This window comes from Theropithecus gelada, chromosome 12 (genome assembly GCF_003255815.1).
Source record: "Theropithecus gelada isolate Dixy chromosome 12, Tgel_1.0, whole genome shotgun sequence".
Lineage (NCBI taxonomy): Eukaryota > Metazoa > Chordata > Mammalia > Primates > Cercopithecidae > Theropithecus > Theropithecus gelada.
Window position 1 is genome coordinate 30,542,807 of NC_037680.1, and position 15,313 is coordinate 30,558,119.

Sequence of the window (15,313 nt, forward strand, 5' to 3'; positions counted from 1 at the left end):
CAAGCAATTTTCCGGCCTCAGCCTCCCGAGTAGCTGGGAATACAGGCACCTGCCACCACGTCTGGCTAATTTTTTGTATTTTTAGTTAGGACAGGGTTTCACCACATTGGCCAGGCCAGTCTTGAACTCCTAACCTCAGATGATCCATCTGCCTCAGCCTCCCAAAGTGCTGGGATTACAGGCATGAGCCACCGCCTCCGGCCTCTTCTTTTAATTTTTAATTTTTTTTAAGAGATAGGGTCTCACTATGTTGCATAGGTTGGCCTCAAACTCCTGGGTTGAAGGGATCCCCCTGCCTGAGCCTCCTAAGTAGCTAGGACTATAGGTGGTGCCACCTTCCCACCTTGTCTGGTTCATGATAAACATTCTTACTATCTGCCAAGAGTTAAGTGATAGAGTATACATGTTTCATATCTGTATCAGTATGGTCCAATCAGGAGACAGAATCCACATGGAAATTTGAACAGGGAAACATTTAATATAAAGAATCATTTTTGGCTGGGCGTGGTGGCTCAAGCCTATAATCCCACCACTTTGGGAGGCTGAAGCGGGCAGATCACAAGGTCAGGAGTTCGAGACCAGCCAGGCCAATATGGTGAAACTCCATCTCTACTAAAAGTACAAAAAAAAATTAGCCGGGCATGGTGGTGCACGCCTGTAGTCCCAGCTACTCAGGAGGCTGTGGCAGATGAATTGCTTGACCCCAGGAGGCAGACGTTGTAGTGAGCCGAGATCATGCCACTGCACTCCAGCCTAGGCGACAAAGTGAGACTCCACCTCAAAAAAAAAAAAAAGAGAATTATTTTTTAGAAAAAGAATTATTATACTAGTACTGTTACAGAGGAAAGGAGTAATGAGGGATTGGCTAGTGAAAAATAAACATATAAGGAGATATAAGCAGATATACAGAGCAGCTATGAGAAAGAGCACTCAAGGAGGAGCCTCCAGCCCCTCAGACTGAGATCCAGACCTTGCTGGAGAGGGTGACTGTAGCTCACTGGATGGAGAGAAGTGGCTGTGGTGGAACTTGCTGGAAAGCACACTTCTGGGGAATGCTGTTCAGAGAGAGGTGTCTTATAGAAGACCCTCCATTACAAAAGTATCTGAGGCAGGTGCCAGGGGAAGCTGCTGGCTGCTGGGTGCTGCTGACCCTGTGGCACTGCAGGAGCCACATACACTGCAGGAACTTGCTAAGCAGGAACCCTGAAACTAGAAAGGAAAGTCCCTTCCCCATCTCTCCAGCAGCCTCTATTTTTTTTTTTTTTTTTTGAGACAGAGTCTCACTCTGTCACCCAGGCTGGAGTGCAGTGGTGCAATCTTGGCTTACTACAACCTCCACCTCCCGGGTTCAAGCATTTCTCCTGCCTCAGCCACTTGAGTAGCTGGGACTACAAGCATTTGGCACCTAATTTTTGTATTTTTAGTAGAGGCAGGGTTTCACCATGTTGGCCAGGCTGGTCTTGAACTCCTGACCTCAAGTGATCCACCTGCCTTGGTCTCCCAAAGGGTTGGAATTACAGGCGTGAACCACTGCATCCCCAGCCAGCACCCGCTATTGACAAAGCTTAACAGAGTGTGCAAGCTGGTAAAGAGTACATTTTAAAGGGCCCACCTCCATTTTCATAGGGCAGGCAATGAAGGGAGGATTTGAAGTGGAGAGGCATGAAACAGAATACATACAGGCATAATATCTATGTCCAAAAATTATCATAGTAAATACTGTACTATGTTACATATCATTGAATATTTGGAAAAATTTGTTTCCTATCCTATTCTTAGAGGACTATATGGCATATTTCAATACTTTATTCTACAAATGTACCATCTGAAATAATGCAGAGTATTTGGACTTCCTAAAATGAAAATGCCGTCTGTTGCCAGAATCTACTGGACAAATTTGTTATAAGTGGTAGCTATATTAATAATGAACTGTTTGGGAATGGTAAATTCAAGAATATAAGGAAACAATTGATCAAAGGGAAGCTATTTAAGGCTAGAAGCATTTAATGTTAACTGCAGCAATTACAAATATGTCTTATGCACTAATCTATGGAGGAAATTATCCATATTTGAATTAGAGTAATACAGATTTGCTTAAAATATTAAATGGTGCACTTTGAACAGAAGCCTAAGGTCTATCAGTTCTAAGAAAACATTGTCTGTTAGAAAATTGCCTTTTCTCCTAACTTAAATTTTGTTTGGTATGTTTCTTTTTAATCCAAAATGACCACAATGTTCCTGGACAAGGCTGCTAAATATTCTCTCTCAAGAGCTCCAATCAATGTCTCAAAACATTTCCCAATAGAATCCCACAAAGCTTCCCCTTTGTACGGGTTTATTCAAGATGTAGAAGACAGCACCTACCCCAAAGGCAATTGGAAAACATAAGACAGCATAGTCCTTTTAAATGTTACAGAGAATCAGATGTTGGCAAGGTACACAGGCAGCAGTTATTGGCAAACCTCAGAAGGCTGGGTCTAGGAGGCCAGTTGCATTTGAAAGCAGCTCTTTCCACATCACTAATATATTGAAATACAGTAGTCCTTCCATGATTTCTGCTGCCCATAGGACAATACAATATTTTGAGAGAGAAAAAGAGAGAGACACAGAGAGAGATAGACCACATTTATATAACTTTTATTAGGGTATATTGGTCTATTACATTATTAGTTATTGCTATCAATCTCTCACTGTGCCTAAATATAAATTTTATCATAGGTATGTATGTATAGGACAAAAACATAGTATATATAGAACTCTGTACCAACTGCAATTTCAGGCATCCACTGGAGGTCTTAAAACATATCCCCTCAGAGAAAGGGAGGGACTACTATACTTGATAATTATGTCAAATCAGCAGCTCATTTACATATCAACAGCTCATTCACATATTGTAGGCAGAAGGGGGAAAAACTGCTCTAGTATATGAGATGTTTCTTACAAAACCAGAAAGGCAAGGTAGAAGGTAAAAGTGATTGAAGTTGTATTTTTTTCCAATGTTTATATTTTTCAGTAGAGATGGGATTTCACCATGTTGGCCAGGCTGGTCTCTAATTCCTGACTTCAGGTGATCCTCCTGCCTCAGCCTCTCAAACTGCTGGGATTACAGGCGTGAACCACCACACCTGGCCAGATGTTTGGGTTAGAGGTCCTCAAAACCACCCCCATGTATGATGATTCACTAGGAGGATTCACAGGACTCAGCATATAGTTATACTCATGGCTAAGGCATATAGATGATATCATCTATACATATAGATGATATCTATATATGTCTTTACTGATCTATTGCATAATCAGGAAAGGGAAAAGGCACCTGGGCACAGTCTAGGGGAAACCAGGCACAAACTTCCAAGGTGCTTCTCTCAGTGGATTCACATAGGACTTGCTTAATCTCCGCAGCAATGAGTTGTGTCAATACATGTGAAATGTTGCCAACCAGGACAGCTAACTAGAGACACTGTGCCCAAAGTTTCTACTGGGGGGTAAGCATGTAGGCATCCCCTGCCTGGCATGTACACAAATTCCAAACTCTCAGAAAGAAAAGCAAGTAGTCAGAAAAAAACACATTGTTTGTACAGTTTTAGGTATAATGAGCCACTCTTATCATTTAAATGTTGAAAACCCTCCCCAGACCTAAGTTCCTAAATGCCAGCTAAGGGCCAATCTTGTAACTGGGCTATTCCAAGGATAGCAGTTTGGGGGTCCTATGTTGTTTTCTGCACAATTTCTATCACAGAGAATAAAGAATAGTCTTCTGTTAATGATCTCAAAATATCAGTTACAGTTGAGACATTAAATTGTTAGATTTTTACTACTTGGGTGGTTCTATTAAACCAAGGTAAATAATGTTTATTTTCCCTTAAGTCTTTCACAGTTTACTATGTATGTTCAAATCTGTCTTATCTTTTTTTTTTTTTTTTTTTTGTAAAGCAATCTGGCACTGTCCATTTTTAATAGAAATTTTCTTTTTCTGGCTGGGAGCAGTGATTCACAGCTATAATTCCCGCCACTTTGGGAGGCCGAGGGGGGCGGGTCACCTGAGGTCAGGAGTTCCTGAGCAGCCTGGTCAACATGGCAAAACCCTGTCTCTACTAAAGATACAAAAATTAGCTGAGCGTGGTGGCACATGCTTGTAATCCCAGTTACTTGGGAGGCTGAAGCAGGAGAATTGCTTGAACCCGAGAGGTGGAGGTTGCAGTGAACTGAGATGGGCCACTGCATTCAAGCCTGGGCAACAGAGCAAGACTCTGTCTCAGAGGGGAAAAAATTTTTTTTTTTTTTAGCAGAAAAGTTGTTTTATTTCTCTTGGGAATTAGAAAAAGGACTGGGAATTGTTGGGTGCTCATGTCTACCTTGGAGTCACATGACTGCATGGATTTTTGGATAATCGTCCTGTTTTTTAGCTACCCAGTGTGATATATTGTTTTTTGTTTTTTGTTTCTTTTTGAGACGGAGTCTTGCTCTGTCGCCAGGCTGGGAGTACAGGGGCGTGATCTCAGCTCACCATAACCTCCACCTCCCGGGTTCAAGTGATTCTCCTGCCTCAGTCTCCTGAGTAACTGGGATGACAGGTGCACACCACCACGCCCAGCTAATTTTTCTTTTGTATTTTTAGTAGAGATGGGGTTTTGCCACGTAGGTCAGGCTGGTCTCGAGCTCCTGACCTCATGATTTGCCCACCTCGGCCTCCCAAAGTGCTGGGATTACAGGTGTGCGCCACCATGCCCGGCCATATTAGTTTCTTTAATGGCCCTTCTGCTCACTATATTTACAAAAGTCCTTATCTACAGGCTTCAACATCTCAAATAACAGAGACACTGTGGGTTATTTAATCCACTGCACCATAAGAAGTATTGATTTCCAGTTTGTTTTTATTTAAAGATGTCTGAAAATGTTGACCATATATTTGATATTTTTCTAAGCTTGAAATCATATATTTTTAATTCATTAAAAAAATTAAATCCCCTAAATTAGGTTTAAGCCCATTTACAAAAAGAGAAGGTAAGGCCTCTTTTACTTCAGATACTAGATCTGACTCAGAATACTGAAAGTTTCCCAAAGTTTATTTTTTATTTTTATCTAATTTATAATCTTTAATTTTTGTCTATTATATCCTTAAAGGCTACTATAACTGCTTTATTTAGTGTATATTTTTATATTTAAAGCATTTTACAGTTGCATTATTTAAATCTCCTTCATGATTCGCTGCTTTTAGATATTTTTCTCTTTGGTAGCTCTTACAATTAATTGATTTAGTTAGTACAGGTCTATAGTTTAGAACAATACTCATCTTTTAAAAACCTGGATTCTGTAGCACATTTTTGCCTATTTCTCTGAAGACTGTCATTTCTTAATTATGGTCCTTAATTTGGCTCTAGACTGGGATTTTAATTCAACTTCAAATATCCATCAACTGATAAATGGATTAACAAAATGGGGTATATCTATTCAATGGAATATTATTCAGCCATCAAAAAGAATGAAGTACTGTTCAGGCTACAATGTAGATAAACCTAGAAAACAAAATACTAAGTGCCAGAAGCCAGTCACAAAAGGTCATATGTTATATGATTCAATTTATATAAAATGTTCAGAATAGGCAAATCTATTTCTGATCAAATCTATTTCTGATTCAAGATCACTTGAAGTCAGGAGTTCGAGACAGCCTGGTCAACATGGTGAAACCGTGTCTACCAACAAATACAAAAATTTGCCAGGAGTGGTGGTGTGTGCCTGTAGACCCAGCTACTCAGGAGGCTGAGGTAGGAGAATCACTTTTACTTGACAGGCAGAGGTTGCAATGAGTTGAGATCGTGCCACTGCACTCCAAACTGGGTGACAGAGCAAGACTCTGTCTTGAAAAAAAAAAAGAATAAGAAAAAAAAAAAAGCAAGCAGCAGGAGAATAAGTGGATTAATGGCAAACATTTTCAAATGGTATACCTCAAGAGTAAAAGGAATTAAATACCTAGGTCTTATTAAATACCTAGGTCTGATTACTAAATGGTGCTTCTCCAAACCAAAAGTTGTCTAATTACTTGGTACAAACACCTAGTCCTAATGGATCTACTTAGTTATAAATCCTAGAATAAAAGAATAAATGCAGTAACAGGGATTCAATGAAAACAGAGCTCAAATGGTTATTGATACTGATTTCATCTGGCAGCTGATCTGGTAGACCAACGAAATTCAGATAGAAGGAGCCCAGTAAGTGCACCCGTTGGTCTGAAGTTTGCCTGGAATGCTGCCAACCAAGAGTCTTCAAAAATGATCTTGGAGGAACCTCCAGAATTACTGAAGGATGAGACTGCTACCGAGCAATTAATGGGCTCACTGCCCTGTGCTCTTAGAAGGCAATACCACAGCAGCAGCTTTTGAGAGAAGAAACACTTTATTGCCAGTCAGCTGGCAAGGTAAGAGAAGAAAGTGCTCAAGTCTGTCTCTTTAAGCTGAGGACTGGCTCAGGTTTTATAAGCCTAGGGTAATGAGGGGTGATCTGATTGGCTCTTGCAATGAGGTGACGCTGGGAGGCATGATCCAACTGGATACTGCTATGGGGTGACCCCAGGGCTCAATCTGACTGGATCCTGGATCCTGCCATGTGGTGTCCACTTGATTCAGTCCCCACGCCTCAGGCTAGCAAGTTCTGACAGTGGTTGTAGGCTTGGTTCATCTGCGCATGTTCAGGTTTCATGACCTTCAACCTGGAGGTCCGTGGCAACTGAAAAACAACTCACAACTTTGTTACCTAAGTTAGCCTGACTGGTCTGATGGAGTTAGAAGACCACCACTCAGTATCTAAATAAAAAGACAAAGCTGGATTTGCATGCTGCAGCAATGGAAAGCTATACTGGTCAGATAGAGTCTGAGTAGGGCAGACTGTTGGACTCTATAGGGTTTGGGGGAAGCATGGAGTTCAGGATGGGCAGATTCTCAGAGGCATAAATGGGATGGCAGGATCCTTAAAAGCTTGGTTACTCGGATGCTACTATTGTTGGTTGGCTGGTACTCAGGCATCTTTTTTTGGAGTAAGTTCACCTCTGGTTGGTTGACTTTCAGACATGAGAGGCTGATGCTGATTGGTTAGCTTGCAAAAGTGGTTCACGGAGGTGAGTTGTGTTTATCAAATGACCGAGTTTAAAATTCATTCTGAGCTGGCCTGGTGGCTCACGCCTGTAATCCCAGAACTTTGGAGGCCCAGGCGGGTGGATCAATTGAGGTCAGGAGTTTGAGATCAGCCTGGTCAACATGGTGAAACCCCGTCTCTACTAAAAAAATACAAAAGTTAGGTAGGTGGTGCATGCCTGTAGTCCTAGCTACTTGGGAGGCTGATGTGGGAGTATCTCTTGAGCCCAGGAGGTGGAGGCTGCAGTGAGCCGAGATTGCGCCACTGCACTCCAGCCTGGGTAACAGAGGGAGACTCTGTCTCCAAAAAAAAGAGCAAAACAAAATTCATTCTGGTTGCTACTTGGTTCTGTGGCTCACAGAACAATCTTTTCCTGTGAGTGAGTTCTTATTCTGATTTTCTTACATAACCACAGCATAATTATCAAATGTAGAAAATTTAGTCTTTTTAAAAATTTCACAACTCCTTTAAACAAAACGTGTTGTTTCCAATCCACAATCACGCATTGAATTTGGTTATCATGACTGTTGAGTCTTCTTTATTCTGAAACAGTTCTGTTTTCCTTTGTCTTTTGTCTTTTATGACATTGTCATTTGAAGAGTACAGGCCACTTTTGTGTTGGGCTTTTTTTTTGTTTTCTGTTTACAGAACATCCTTCAATATGGATTTTTCTGATTCTTCATGGATAGATTTAGGTTATGAAGGTAGAAGTGATGTTGTTTCCTCAGTGAATCACATCAGGGAATCTCAGTGGTATCAGCTTTTACCAGTTTTGGTGATATTCATTAGGTGTCTCCACTGTGAAGTTACTGTTTCTTCTTCTTAAAAAAAAATACATCATGGAGGGGTATTTTGAAACTGCTCTTCATTAAAGTTTTACTCAATGGTTTTAACACCTACTGATTATTGCCTGGATCAGTTATTACCGTCATCACTGCAAAATGGTGATTTCCTAGCTGTGACATTCCTTCTCCTTCCTTTCTTTATCTGCACATTTTTAATATCTGTATGGGCTCTTTTTTCAATCAATGGGTTATAATTCATTGTTCCAGATTAGGCCAGTGGGAGTCCTTCTGGCTGGCCCCTGAGTCATTTTAACACATTTCCATAATTTTCTAAGCACTTTTTACTTTCTCAGCCTCAGCCCTGGAATTGACCAGTTCTCTGTGAATCTCTGGTTCCTCTTAGTGAACATTTTTTTCATTAAATATATTTTGGATATTGGTGTATATTAGTACTGTACATAAATAGCTGCAAAGTATTACACAGCGTAGATGTTCCATAATCTACTTAACATGCCCTCATTGGTTGTTTCTAATCTTTTAATATCATACAATTCTACAATGAACAATATCTGCATACTTTATTTTGCACATGAATGTGTGTATCTGTAGGATTGTCATCTAGAAGTGAAATTTTTGCATCAAAGACTTAAGGAATTTTTAATGGATAAATACTACAAAATGTCCTTCAACAGTAGAGGCTATGCTAATTTACATTTCTTTCTTCCTTCCTTCCTTCCTTCCTTCCTTCCTTCCTTCCTTCCTTCCTTTCTTTCCTTCCGTCCTCCCCTCCCCTCCCCTCCTCTCCCCTCCCTTCCCTCCCCTCCTTCTTTCTTTCTTTCTGTTTGAGATGGAGTGTCGCTCTGTTGCCCAGGCTAGAGTGCAATGGTGCGATCTCCGCTCACTGCAAACTCCGACTCCCAGGTTCAAGCGTTTCTCCTGCCTCAGCCTCCCGAGTAGCTGGGATTTCAGGCATATGCCAACACGTCTGGCTAATTTCATATTTTTAGTAGAGATGTGGTTTCACCATGTTGGTCAGGCTCATCTTGAACTCCTGGCCTCAAGTGATCCACCCGCCTCAGCCTCCCAAAGTGTTGGGATTACAGGCGTGAGCCACCGCACCCAGACACTAGTTTATATTTCTACCAATATCATATGACAGCAGATAACCAGGCTTACAAATTTAGGTCAAAATTCTGTTTTTTCCACAGTACAGTTAGAGGATTTTAAATTTTTGGTTATGTTAGTCTACTAGAATAGGCAGTTTAAGAAATATTTTCTTCATCCAGTGATCGAGAGAGAGTGATTAATCCTGCCTATGAGTAGCCCTGATGATGAAGTCAAATTGGAAACACTTTCTTTTCTTGTTTTATTTTACTTTCTTAAAGAGATTAGGTCTTCTCATGTTGTTCAGGCTGACCTCAAACTCCTGGGGTCAAGGGACCCTCCAACCTCAGTCTCCTGAGTAGCTGGGACTACAGGTGCCTGCCACCGCACCCAGCTTCAAACTGGATCATTTTTCTAAAGCGTGAGATTATGTTCTTTCTCCAGAAGTCCTGAGCATAACAGTGGGTTAGGCTTCCCTATTGGCTCCTCAAGGTTGTCAGTTTTAATATTTTTGTAGTTCTTGAACTTCTGAAAATTTTTGTTTTCTCTCCATGAATATATTTTAGATGGAGACAAAGAATTTGTGCCATACATAGTTGGGTTCTTTTAGAAATTGATATTTGTATTCCAATTACAAATAAATTTAACTGTCTTATCAAAGTTATAGAAAATTTGTGCCTTGAACATAGTAGGTATCTCAAACTTTGGTGCTGACAAGAATAATCTAGACTGCATATCAAAAATGTAGATTAGTAGGCTTACCCTTAGAGGTATGGTCCAGATATTTACATATAAAGAAGCTAACCTGGGATTTTCTGATGCAATGATCCCAGAACCACACTTTCAGAAATATAACATTAAATTATTACTGATAGGTTGTAGTCCCTTTTCTTAAGAGACAGGGAAGGCCAGGCATGGTGGCTCACACCTGTAATCCCAGCACTTTGGGAGGCCAAGGTGGGCCTATCATCTGAGGTCAGGAGTTCAAGACCAACATGGTGAAACCCTGTCTCTACTAAAAATACAAAAATTATCCAGGCATGGTGGTACGTGCCTGTAATCCCAGCTACTTGGGAGGCTGAGTCAGGAGAATCGCTTGAACCCAGGAGGCAGAGGTTGCAGTGAACTGAGATCATGCCACTGCACTCTATCCTGGACTTCAGAGCAAGACTTCGTCTCAAAAAAAAAGACAGGGTATTGTTATGTTGTCCAGGCTGGTCTCAAACTCCTGGGCTTGAGCAATCCTTCCGACTCAGCCTCCCAAAGTGCTGGGATTACAGGCATGAGTGTCCCATATTTTTAATGTGGTCTAGGAAACCCATTTCAATGGAAAAGTGCTTCTTTATTATTTTTTTAATTTTTATTTATTTATTTTTTAGATGGAGTCCCGCTCTGTCGCCCAGGGTGGAGTGCAGTGGTGCCATCTCGGTTCACTGCAACCTCTACCTCCTGGGTTCAAGCGATTCTCCTGCCTCAGCCTCCGGAGTAGCTGCGATTACAGGTGCCCGCCACCATACCCGGCTAATTTTTGTATTTTTAGTAGAGACAAGGTTTCACCATGTTGGCCAGGCTGGTCTCGAACTCCTGAGCTTGTGATCTGCCTGCCTCAACCTCCCAAAGTGCTGGGATTACAGGCGTGAGTCACTGCACCCGGCCTGAAAAATGCTTCTTTATTTAGAAGGATTCGTGGTTTTGAAATGTGTTGTTCTATTTAAATCCAAGAAACAATGTTTGAATGGCTAACACTTTCCTGAAGATTATAGCACATGCCCACTCATTGTTCTTAGCAAATTCCATGTACGTATTAACTTACACACTCTTCACAAGCCTATGAGGTTAGTACAACTACTCCCATTTTACAGAATGGAAACTGGGGCATACGAGGTTAAGCAACTTGCCAGAGTCACACATTAGTCCCATAGCTAACAAGTGGTAGAGCCAGGATTCAAACCTCAATCAAGCTCCAGGTTTAGTCATTACACTATAAACACAAGAGGACTCAATTTTCACACCTAAAAAGTAGTTTGGCCATAAATGATAGGAACTCCCTGCCCAACTCAATGGAAAGAGTGAAACTGTTTGTCTACATAAGGCCTTTGGTCTGTTAAAGGATTAAAGCTCTCCTTGGTTAATACAATTTATTAATTTTTTTTTTCTTTTCAGACAGAGTCTCACTCTGTTGCCCAGGCTGGAGTGCAGTGGCATGATCTCAGCTCACTGCATCCTTCACTTCCCAGGTTCAAACAATTCTCTGCCTCAGCCTCCCAAGTAGCTGGAATTACAGGCACTGGCCACCACACTCGGCTAATTTTTGTATTTTTAGTAGAGACAAGATGGGGTTTCACCATGTTGGCCAGTCTGGTCTTGAACTCTTGCACTCAAGCGATCTGCCCACCTCAGCTTCTCAAAGTGGTGGGATTACAGGCATGAGCCACCGTGCCTAAGTAATATTATTTATTTTTATTTATTTATTTTGTATTGTATGAGATGGTGTCTCGTTCTGTTGCCCAGGCTGGAGTGCAGTGGCACCATCTCAGCTCTGCAACCTCTGCCTCCTGGGTTCAAGCGATTCTCCTGCCTCAGCCTCCTGAGTGGCTGGGACTAGAGGTGTGCTCCACCATGCCCAGATAATTTTTGTATATTTATTTATTGAGATGGAGTCTCGCTCTGTCACTCGCCCAGGCTGGAGTGCGATGGTGCGATCTTAGCTCACTGCAACCTCTGCCTCCTGGGTTCAAGCCATTCTCCCACCTCAGCCTCCTGAGTAGCTGGGATTACAGGCACCCGCCATCATGCCCAGCTAATTTTTGTGTTTTTGTAGAAATGGGGTTTCACCATGTTGGCCAGGCTGGTCTTGAGCTCTTGATCTCAGGTGATCCGCCCTCCTTGGCCTCCCAAAGTGCTGGGATTACAGGCGTGCGTCATTGTGCCCGGCATATTTTTGTGTTTTTAGTAGAGACGGGGTTTCACCATGCTGGACAAGCAGATCTGGAACTCTTGACCTCAAATCATTCGCCTGCCTCAGCCTCCCAAAGTGCTGAGATTACAGGCGTGAACCACCATGCCTGGCCAGTTAATAAAATTTGATGACACTGTGAAATTTAAGTAAGGATAGAAAATTTCATGCTAGTCATAAGGCATGTTATTAGCTATGTATATTCATTATATATGAACTAGTGATTGGATGAAATAATCATAAAAATGTTTTTTCATATATTACTTTTGTTGTTGTTGTTGTTGTTTGTTTTAGACAGAGTCTCACTCTGTTGCCCAGGCTGGACTGCAGTTGCACTGCCTTGGCTCACTGCAACCTCTGCCTCCCATGTTCAAGTGATTCTCCTGCCTCAGCCTCCCAAGTAGCTGGGGTTATAGGTGCGTGCCACCATGCCCAGCTAATCTTTGTATTTTTAGTAGAGATTAGAGATGGAGGCCAGGTGTGGTGGCTCATGCCTGTAATCCAAGCACTTTGGGAGGCCGAGGTGGGGGGATCACGAGGTAAGGAGATCGAGACCATCCTGGCTAACACGGTGAAACCCCGTCTCTATTAAAAATACAAAAAATTAGCTGGGCATGGTGGTGGACGCCTGTAGTTCCAGCTACTCAGGAGGCTGAGGCAGGAGAATGGCGTGAACCCAGGAGGCAGAGCTTGCAGTGAGCCGAGATCACGCCACTACACTCCAACCTGGGCAACAGAGAGAGACTCTGTCTCAAAAAAAAAAAAAAAAAAAGATTAGAGATGGAGTTTCACCATGTTGCCCAGGCTGGTCTCAAACTCCTGACCTCAGGTGATCCACCCGCCTCGGCCTCCCAAAGTGCTGGGATTACAGGCATGAGTCACTGTGCTCGACTTATTTCACTTAGCATATTGTTCACCAACTTCATTCAAATTGTCACAAATCAAACAGTTTCCTGCTTTTTAAAGACTGAATAATATTTCATTGTGTAGAATGAATAATATTCCATTTTATTTATCCATTCATCTATTGATGGACACTGGTTGATTCCATAATTTAACTATTGTGAATAGTGCTGCAATGCACAGAGGATGGCAGACATCTCGTCAACATACTGATGAAGAGATATACTGATAAGTTCAAGCCTTTTGGGTAAATACCCAGCAATGGGGTTGCTAGATCATATGGTAACGCTATTTTTAGTTTTCTGACGACCCTTTAGTTTCCCATAATGGCTGTACTAATCTACATTCTCACCAACAGTGCTCAACATTTCCCTTTTCTCCACATACTCACCAACATTTGTTATCTTCTGTCTTTTGGATAATAGTCATTCTGACAGGTGTGAGGTGATATCTCATTGTGGTTTTGATTTGCTTTTCCTGAATGATTATCAATGTTGAAAATGTTTTCATATAACTGTTCAACACTTGTATGTCTTCTTTTGAGAAATGTCTATTTAGGTCCTTTGCCCATTTTTAAATCACGTCATGTTTTCTTGCTACTGAGTTATTTGAGTTCCTTAAAAATTTTGGATATTGACCCTTACCAGATGTGTGGTTTGCAATACATTCTCCCATTCCATAGGTTGTCTCTTTACTCTGCTGATTATTTCCTTTGCTGAGCAGAAGCTTTATAGTTTGATGTAATCCCATTTGTCTATTTTTGCGTTTGTTGTCTAGGCTTTTGGAGTGAAATCCAAAAAATCATTGCCCAGACCCAGACCAATGGCAAGAAGTTTTTCCATTGTTTTTTTTTTCTAGTAGTTTTACAGTTTCAGGTCTTATGTTTAAGTCTTTAATCCATATCTTTTTTTTTTTTTTTTTTTTTTGAGGCGGAGTCTCGCTGTGTCGACAGACTGGAGTGCAGTGGCGTGATCTCAGCTCACTGCAACCTCTGCCTCCCAGGTTCAAGCAATTCTCATGCCTCAGCCTCCCAAGTAGCTGGGATTACAGGCACTTGCCACTACACCATATTGGCCAGGATGGTCCCGATCCCCTGACCTCGTGATCTGCCCACCTTGGCCTCCCAAAGTGCTGAGAGTACAAGCATGAGCCACTGTGCCCGGCCTTCAGTTGATTTTTATATAATTCTGCACAATTTTTAAATGATAAGAATTAAACTAATTATATTTTAGAAAAGAATTAAGAAATTTTAAATTAATACAATGTATTCATGTATTCACTTAATAAATGCTTATTAAATGTCTATTATGTGCCAAGATTTGTGCTAGGCATTGAACTTTGATGTAAGTATAGTCTTCTAATTTTATTGATGAAGATGTGGTAATTTTGAGCATTTTTCTGGAGGACCTCAAGTCACACAGTGGCACAGCGAGTATTTAAACACTCATTTCTTTGATCCAAAGCTGAGGTCATTGCATTTACTACAATAATTTGGATTACAGATGAATACTTGATTTTACTAAATGAATTACTATATGAGCCCTTTACATAGTGGGCTCCCATAGGACTTTACACTTTATTTTTCTTACAAGATTCAGTAATAAATCTATCATGAAAGCCACTTTACCACAGTGCCTTGTGCAGGGTAGAGCTCACTACATTTTAATGAATGAAAGTAGTTTAAGTAGACTTGTTTTTACACATGGCTAGATTAAAGTTCTCTGTTTTTATTTACTCTTTAAGCTTTACATGGCTTATTTGTAAATCCAGGAAAGTAATTCATCTTAGAACTGTTGTGAGAAATAAATGAGATAATGCTTGTATGGACTGGGTGTGGTGGCTCTCGCCTGTAATCCCAACAGTTTGGGAGGCCAACGCGGGTGGATCACTTGAAGTCAAGTGTTCCAGATCAGCCTGGTCAACATGATGAAACCCCGTCTCTGATAAAAATACAAACATTAGCTGGGTATGGTGGTGCACACCTGAAATTCCAGCTATTTGGGTGGCTGAGGGCATGAGAATCACTTCAACACTGCAACATTTGAGGTTGCAGTGAGCTGAGATTGTGTCACTGCACTCCAGCCTGGGCAACAGAGCGAGACTCTGTCTTGAAAAGAGAGAAAAGAGGCCGGGCGCGGTAGCTCAAGCCTGTAATCCCAGCACTTTGGGAGGCCGAGACGGGCGGATCACGAGGTCAGGAGATCGAGACCATGCTGGCTAACACGGTGAAACCCCGTCTCTACTAAAAAATACAAAAAAAATTAGCCGGGCGACGTGGCGGGCGCCTGTGGTCCCAGCTACTTGGGAGGCTGAGGCGGGAGAGTGGCGTGAACCCAGGAGGCGGAGCTTGCAGTGAGCTGAGATCCGGCCACTGCACTCCAGCCTGGGCCACAGAGCGAGACTCCGTCTCAAAAAAAAAAAAAAAAAAAAAAAAAAA